Here is a 7,869-nt window from a genome sequence, read left to right as displayed (position 1 = left end):
GTATACTTTTATTAAAATTACTTTTTAGTTATAAGTTATACATGACTGAAAACCCAGATAAAGTCATTTTATTGGTGACTGTTTTGTACATAAAATAATCATAATGTAAAGAACATTCTGTAAAATCATCAACTTGATATCTGGAATATTGAGTAAGGCCATGTTGAAGATTGAAATCATTACAAAATGATTGGAACAAAAAATTTGATGGTCCTAACCTCATAGTAAAATTGACACTGTAGGCTGGAATTCACAGACCATCACAAATAACTGATGCATTTTACTGAAACAGATGTTCATTTTTAAGCTAATTTTACTAAAAGTTATTTTTTACCAATGTACTAAATGTGTCCTTTAAGTACAGCATTTGAGTAAATGTTGGGAATCAGTGAGTACCTACAGGAGCAGCACAGGTCTCCATGACTATGTTAGAAATAGTGCTTACCCCAACCCCGTATTGGAAACTGAGGGAACTGAACGTTTCGCCTGCACAAGAAATAAAGTAACTATAAAATATAGCAACACACACTTAAAAGTAATACTTGTTGAATCAAATATTGTTCTGCCAGACCCACCTGTTGCCAAAAACCGCATGGTCACAGCTAGACGCTCTTTTGGGGATATTGCCCGTCTCATTTGTGTGTGCTGCTTGGTTATGAGAGGTCCAACCATCCCCAGCAAGATATCAAACTGCTCTGCTGTCATCTGCAGAAGCTTCCTGAATCCAGTATTATCATACATTTATTTGTATGGTGAGCACAATATTATAGTTTATAGGTTTTTACCAGAAAAAATGGGCAAGCCTACAGTATGGACAAGGGCCAAATTGTGATGGCTATATGACTGGATCAGAGCATCTCCAAAACTGCAGCTCTTGTGGCGTGTTCCCGGTCTGCAGTAGTCAGTATCTATCAAAAGTGGTCCAATGAAGGAACAGTAGGTTATGGCGGCGAGTGAGGGCAGGACTAGTGAGAAAACTTGAACACAATCAAAGGGGGCTGAACACAAATACAGATAACCAGATCACAGTTCTGGAGAAATGTTTACTTATCTTTAATTAGATAATAATGCAAGTCAAATAATCCACAAAACAAATCCAACAAGTCAGCTCAAAAGACTTGACAGTAGTTCCAAAGAATAAATCCCCAAAATCCACAAGGTTAATCCAAAAGCATACAAAAGGTTCACAGGAGTCTAATCAAAAAACAAAGTCAATACTTCCAAAAAGTCATTCTAATTAGTCCACAAAATAAATCCATAAGGCATTCAAAAGAGCACTTGTCAATCAATCAAAACAAAGAACTATACCAGATGCACAAAGTCTTTTAAGGACAAAGCCATAAAACAGAGCACACGGCTGACCTAGACTTAATCAAGGTACAGGAAACACTAAGCAAAGTATTTGTGGAGGAAAAGGGTGACTTAAATACACAAACCTAAACAAAGCACAGGAGACACCTATTAGACATAATGACAGAGACTGGACACCAACAAAAAGGCAGTGGGGGTCTCTAGTGGCCAGAAAACAGTCCACAACCCTGACAGGAAACCAGTAGATATCAGTTTATATCTTGCTCTGTTCATGTTTCAATTAGTTGCATATCTTACCTGTATATTTCAGTCTAGTTGTGTTGATATTTATCATGATCAGAAAATGACAGATGATTTTCAAAGTCTTTTCCTGTTTCATCATAAAATGGACATAATAAAGCGTCCAAAAGTCAGAATGGACAAACCCATGTGTATAAATCACACCAAAATATGGATTTGAATTAAAACACTTAAGAGAAACATTATTTCAGACTTTTGGATAACAGCTTGATAGACTTTTATTTGATAATTATGTGCAGTATTGAGATTAAAATTTATACTTGATTTGGATTGGTCAGAAGGTGTTCAGCATGGACCTGATAGCAGTTCAGGTTTCAAATCAAATCTCTCTTTTTTAAGAATGTCCTCTTTCTGATTATATATATACAGTTATACAAACCAAAAAATAGTGTATGTCAAATATGTACAGAAGAAACTGAGTTTGAGTTTAGAGACTAACTAACTAACTAACTAACTAACTAAATATAATCACAATCGTTTACATCAGCAAACAAAACATTAATATAAATTATGTATACACAGTGCACATACTTGATCAAGCCACAATTATAAGGACATCCTAATGATTAGACTGACCAACTATAGAAGAAGAATTCACATAATCAGAAATAAATAAAAATTAATGGCCCCAAGTTTCAGAAAATATGCCAGTATTGCCCTTTATTGTGTACCTAATTTTATCCAAATGAATGAAGCTCATAACATCTTACTGCCAGTCATCAAAAGATGGAAGGAGAATTTGTTTCCATAGCAGAAGAATATGCCATCTAGCTAATAATGTTACCGTTAAACGTGACTTTATTGGATTACCCACAGAACTGGCGAGGAGTTCACCAAATCGCTCAGTTAATAACGGCCGGGAACGCTTCCTCAACGGAATCCGAAAACGATCACCGATTGCAGCCAGCAGCATGTTGGTGTTGTGTTCATTTCGATTCACTGCGCAAAACGTTACATAACCAAAGCCACAGTACCATTGACCTCTTCAACTTAAATCATTCTTAAGCTTCTTGATGAACTGAGGAGAACTCTCTTTTGGCTTATTTTCTCTCTGGGTGTCTGTGAGTGTCAGTCCCAGTGTCAATAGAACTAATCATGTAGTGTATCCGGGTTGCAGGATTTTTTAATTTATTTGTTTGTTTTTTTTTATTTAAAAGCACAGAAGGTATCATTTGGGTATGAATCTGTTCGTCTCTCGATATAGTGTCAAAAAAGACTACAACTATTCCAATCATGTCTAAATCAAAAGCCACTGCACCAGGCCAGAGGGGCGCCAGAACCCATATCACAACATGTAGCAGCTCCTTTTTCCTGCTAGCCCAGGTGTGTGGGGTGCCGCGATCGTATAGTGGTTAGTACTCTGTGTTGTGGCCGCAGAAACCCTGGTTCGAAGCCGGGTCACGGCATTGGCTTTTCCACATCACCGTTGAATGCTAGGTATAGCTTTTGGCCATTTGTCACTTGAAAAGCATAAGCAGGTAGGACCCCGCTCCCCTTAAGATTCTAGGTTCGACTCCTGGCTGGCTCGGCTGCCTTTTAAGAGCCCAGAGGTGTGCCACAGACTCCAGCTGCCGAATTGCTGGCAGAGTAACACCTCCCACAATCCCTGAAATGCGGAGAGTCCTGTACTAGGAGGTATGCTGGCTTTCTGCACCAGGAACACCAGCCCACGCTCTGTCTAGTGGCTGATCTTCCGCTGGAGTGACAGCTCGAGTAGCTGAATGCTCGGTCAGCGCTGGCCGATTTTGTGCTCTGCAATGCAAGGTTCCCATGCAAAGCTCTGGATGATACCGCGTTGGAGCTCAAACTGCTTGGTGGTCGAGTAAAACGCCGATCTCAACTCTCCTGGGGAGCCCTCCCATATGGTCTAGCGGTCAGGATTCCTGGTTTTCACCCAGGCGGCCCGGGTTCGACTCCCGGTATGGGAACGTGACTTTATTGGATTGTCCACAGAACTGGCGAGGAGTTCACCAAATCGTTCAGTTAATAACGGCTGGGAACCTGGTGGTGAACTGAAATCTAGCTTTTGTTGCTCAGCAGTAGTTGTTATCATGTGGGTGTGTGTGAAAGTTAGAGAGAGACCTTTGCACACTAACCTTGATGTGTCTGAGAAAATCAAAATATGTACCTCAGCCCTCACAACTACATGGAGTACACAAAAACAAAGTGTATTTCTGCACCTGTGGCCTTTGGATGGTGAGAAGTACAGACTAAACCTATGTATGGCCTGTGTATGAAATGCTTGTCTTTTTTTGATGGTAAAGCCAGTTTGAAACTACCTTAAAATCCTTCAGCGATACACTTTTCCATTTTTTCTGTAAAAAATCTACTCTGCATCAGATTTATGAACATTGTCACCACTGCCTCGCGGTGCCTTGTGCTGATGAGGATCACATTCCTCCCCCATTTCGGAATATAACTCACGACCATGGTGTTCTGCACCAGGGTGGGTGGTCTCTCTCACTTTCTCACACACACACACACACACACACACAAAAGCCAGAAACTAAGCTTTCTTTGCTCAGGCCTATCTAAAGGGTTAACGGTGCCACATGGTCATCAACAGTAAAAATCACAAATTTTACCTCTTCCCAACAGGGAAAACCAGCAACAATCAAGAATGCATGATTATATAGTGTCATGGCTGTGCAGACAAAAAATGTGGTTATAATGGAAGTCTATGGGGCAAAAACAGCCACCAACAGTAAATTAGGGAGAAAAAATTTAATCTGATGCTGCAAAAAAAACTAAAAATGCATCAGAGCTAATGTTGTTACTAATCTTTGACATGTCCAAGACTGTGATAAAAAGTAAAAAAAATATCCAGTCCACAATTACTTTATATATTGTTTTTTCCCCAAATCAGTGACATCATTTATGAACTTGGCAATTAAAGAGTTAAAATCCTGGATGTTTTTGAACATTTAGTAGTTTTGATCAGAACTGAGGTTGATTAACAGATTTATGCAAACAAAAGTTGAAAAAAAAAAAAATCATCTGATATATTTTTACAGCAGTTTATTTTAGTGCATGTTTTCATCCCCAAACATAACATTAGAGTAGTGAATTTGAACTATTTCTATTTTTTGCAGATATATGCAGAATTCTACAGAGTTACTCGAGTTGATCTCAGGCAGATCTTTCTTAGTTACTTGGACTCACTTGCACCACGATTGATCAAGCTCTATAGATCAAGAAGTGGAGCCTTGGGAGGAGAAATTCAAATACTCCTAGACAGACTTGATGAACGGGTAACAACATCAGTTTACTTCAAATTGTGAGGTTTTAAAAAACATAACTGCATACTACAAATGTTAGCTGTAGTAAAAGCCATTTACTTTGTCCATGTTTTTCCTGCTTCCTATTTGTGTTTTAGACCACTGCTATCCTGACACACAGGAAATCTGCAGCACTTTGTGGCCTTCCCTTGTTTCTGAGAGAAAAGGAGGACAATCTACTGAGAACGTATCTGGTAATATTTTTTATCTTATCCGTCATGTCTAACATGGCTGGCCTGTGGAGACGTTTGTGAGAATGCTATCCTTTCTCAAATTGCATTTTAAGGACATTCAGAATGTGCTATTGGGAGTGTATAGACTACAACCCAAACGACTCGCCTTAAACAAAAAATGTAAGTGTGTTAAATATTTTAATGATTAGTGAACATAAGAAACCAAAATGCTCTAAATTTTACAGCAGTTGACTGACAATTTGGGTCGTCAGTAAAGTGCTGTAATATCTTAATGTTGCATAAAATGACACATAACCCAGCACACTTGCTCATTTGACTGATGTAGGATACAACTAAGCTGAAAGATAAGGGTCTTACTCAACCAATGCTGCTTGGAAGTGTGCTGGAATTTGAACACAACCTTCTGATCAAGCCTTCTGTCACTGAGCCATTACAACCATGCCAGAGCAACACCATAACTAGTTTGCATTGATTCAGCTATTTCTCCCACTGAATTAATGGCACTTAAAGATTCCAGTGAAGCAGTGCAAGCTAGCTGTAGTGATGGCTTTGAGTCTCTGATAAGAAGGTTGTGTGTTCAAGTCCCAGCACAAAACATTGATTGTACCCTTGAGCAAGACACTTCTTCTTTTTCTTATCTTTGTCCTGTATTGATTTTGACCCATAGTTTGTTGTCTCTGTAGGACACAGTCCAGAAGGAAACCTGCACTAAGGGACTCAAAGTAGATATCCTCAGTTTTGTTGAAGATGTGGCAATAACCAACCCAAACACAAGAAGTATAGCTGTGGTGCTGGAAGAGAAAATTGTGCTTGATGATGTTGATGACCTAATGTATTAAATTAGAAAAAAATGCCAAAAAGAAGCATTTTTACTAGTGGTCTCAGACATTTGGACCCCACTATATATTTTATTATGGCCTTAGCAAGGCTATAAAGTGTCCAGCTTTTATATATTTCTTTTCTGTTTTGTACATTCCTTATTTTGAAGGCTAGTGTATTAATTTAAGTGTGTTCATTTATGACAGAAATGGCCTCAATGTGTCTTAAAATGTCCTTGTTTTGTCTGTGCAGGCAACATTTATAACTGATTCCAGGTGTTTTGAGGAAATGCATCTCAAGCTCTGACATACTGCTGTGGCTGAAATTGATTTTTAAGACACTAATGTACATGGAAGTTGCTGGACAAAGCTCAGTCTGATGGTGTGGTTTTAGATCATTTGTGGCATATCTTGCTTCTTGTCATAGATAAATGTGAACTGTCTGAAAATGGAAAAATGGTGTTGGCAGTAGGACTAAAAGGGAACTGGAAGCAAACATTTTGATCAGTGGAGTTAATAAAGCTTATCTAACAGTTAGAACAGCTGTCCTGTGTGACTGAACAAAAGTGAAGCAAACAGATTTCTTCAGCAGGGGGTATCTGTCTCGTAAGCTGTTTAGTGAAGAGGAATTCTGCAGTATGATTAATGCTGTCACACCTGACTAATGGTGTCTGAACTCAAGCCACCCTACACTTGGAATAAATGAGGGACGTTGTGTCCACCTGTGTCCAGGGGGTGATGTTTCACACCGAGGGTCTGAATTCATCTATCTAATAATCCCACTCCTAATCAAACCCAGCCTTAGATATGATTTAAATTATGGTAGAATAACTATGTTACTCATATGGGAAATGTCTCAATCAATAATGCTTTACATTATGGTCCCCTTAAATGATATTATTTAACATTAGTTTACATAAACAAACCATGTATGTCAGTATTAATGGAGGCAGACCTGAAGAAAACATTTGCAGATTGATCTAATTTTAGAATGACTTTAGGAAGACTATATTGCACTCTTTAATGTCTTTATTAACTTGGACTGTGAGTTTACTTTGTAATGTAACACATATAGGTTTCTATGTGTATAAAATGAAAAGAGAACGAGTCTACTGGTCAAATTTAAGAAAAAGTATCGCAAAAGTAACGTAACATTACTTTTTATAAAAATAACTAAGTAATGCAATTTGTTACATTTTTAGGGGAGTAACACAATATTGTAACGCATTACTTTTAAAAGTAACTTTCCCCAACACTGAATATAATATAATAACAAATATATAATATATTTGTTATTTTTCACATTTTAGTAAACCATTTAAAGGTTGTGAAATTCTGAAAAAATGATCTGTATATGAGTGAAAAATTCAGTTTGTGTTGCGTTTAAAGGAAACTTTTATACATATACTGATGGCTAAAAATAATCAGAATGAGACCGCAATAGGAACAAATATAAACATTTATTTAAGCAAAGTCTATAAGAAGTATACAAATAAGTTTATTTCTAAACAATTCTATATATGTATTTACAATCTATAGGCTATTGATGGGAATAGGGGGAGTGGGATAGGAACAGAGAGATAGATTAATAAGGGATGATTATTAAGGGACGAGGGATCTTAAATGCTAAGGTTAAGCCCTTCTTCAGGTCCTGGGGTTCACTGTACAAACCTGTAGGAAAGAAAAGAGATTTTTTAAATATTAAGTTGATCAAAAATAGAAATAAAATGATTTCATACTTACGTGTGGAGCCTGAGCAATGTAGGAAAAAGAAGTGAGAGAAAAGAAGATGAAATGAAACAGAGGAAGAAAAGATGAAGTGGGTAAGGGGAAAGACATTGCTCAGAGCTCCTCCAAAATGTCCATCATCAGCTGGACGTGCAGCTTGAGGAGTCGCTGAACTGTGGTGGCTAAGGCTGCTGGGTCACTGTAGAGCTCCAGAGGCTGAGTGAAGAGTACTTCAGCAAG

The 7,869-nt window shown here is 38.0% G+C and overlaps 1 non-coding gene across 1 annotated transcript; it reads left to right on the top strand.

Annotated features, from left to right (window-relative positions):
- Window positions 1–3,467: 3,467 nt before the first annotated feature.
- On the top strand, window positions 3,468–3,539 carry trnae-uuc (transfer RNA glutamic acid (anticodon UUC)). Its single transcript has one exon. It is a non-coding gene; the product is annotated as a tRNA-Glu (tRNA).
- The last annotated feature ends 4,330 nt before the right edge of the window (window positions 3,540–7,869 follow it).

The sequence above is a fragment of the Hemibagrus wyckioides genome, unplaced genomic scaffold, assembly GCF_019097595.1.
Source record: "Hemibagrus wyckioides isolate EC202008001 unplaced genomic scaffold, SWU_Hwy_1.0 Contig9, whole genome shotgun sequence".
In the NCBI taxonomy this organism is placed as follows: domain Eukaryota; kingdom Metazoa; phylum Chordata; class Actinopteri; order Siluriformes; family Bagridae; genus Hemibagrus; species Hemibagrus wyckioides.
This window is presented reverse-complemented; position numbering and strand designations above follow the sequence as displayed.